This window comes from Poecilia reticulata, chromosome 16, assembly GCF_904066995.2.
Source record: "Poecilia reticulata chromosome 16, P_reticulata-male-v2, whole genome shotgun sequence".
Classification (NCBI taxonomy): Eukaryota; Metazoa; Chordata; class Actinopteri; order Cyprinodontiformes; family Poeciliidae; genus Poecilia; species Poecilia reticulata.
The window spans coordinates 3,819,714-3,820,883 of NC_088845.1; positions in this window are offsets into that span (position 1 = coordinate 3,819,714).

Consider the following 1,170-nt stretch of genomic DNA (forward strand, 5'->3'; position numbering starts at 1 on the left):
ACTGTTGCTGTGTTCCTCTGTGTCTACTATAAGGGGGTTGGTCCTCCAACTCCGCCTTATTTTCTTCTTCTTTTGTTCAGGGTCTTCCAGGACTAATATAAATAGTAAGTTATTAATTTCCTCTTCCCTTTTTTTATTCGTTCCACTGGGGAGAGGCAAGTTTTATAATCTATTGTAATCCTTTCATTTGTATTGTTCAAATGTTTATTTTTCCTTCTGTATTAATGATAAGTGTTTGGATATTTTCCTTTGAGTTGCTATTACACCTTTATATCATTTGATGCATGCTAACTATTATTTTGTATAGATCGGGTTGGAGAACTGGAGCACATGCTAGGTGCTAATGCTAATATCTCCCTTTTGACAGGTACGTTAGCAGGCACCCTTTTGTTATTCGTTCCACTGGGGAGAGATTAAATAAACGGAGTCCGCCTCCAAACCCAGACATCATGTCTTGTGGTTTGTCTGATCACCACACAACACACACAACGCAGAAATCCACCGGTAACATTTGCGTCTCACTTTTTAATTTTTTTTAAAATTTTGCCTTGATGGAAAAAATAAACATGAAACTACATTAATTTCCACCACTGCACAGCCTCTTTGATCAACATGGTTATATTTAGTAATTCAACGCTCAAAGGTATCAAGTTAATGAAAGGACGACATAATTCATAAAAGTTTTGACTGTAAAGGAAAAGATTATGATTGAAGTCTTTACTTCTTATTTCAACTTTTGTTTGATAAGTTTACCTGTCAAGTGTTTGACATTCTACTCAGGAGTTCCAGTTTGTCAGCATTCGTCAGACGTATAAAGCAGAAATAAAAACTTTGACCTGTGACAGAGAGAAAATATTTTTTAGTCCTGGCATGGTGACATTCCATTGGACACCTGAGGGTTGGACTAGTCCTTGAGCTTGGTGACATTACAGACATTTAGACTTGTAGATTGATTTGAACAATGCTCCACTTGGCCTTTTACTTCTGTTTTGTTGGAATTTCTGTGTTACCATATTAAAAAGTATATATTTTACATTTGCAGTGGTCTGTGGTAAAAATAGACTCTGCTGTGTTACCACAATCAGTGCAGGATCGACTGGAATCTCAGTCCTGCTCTGAACCTCCCAGATCAGATTGACGTCATAACCTGAAGGACTGGTTTGTTGACTT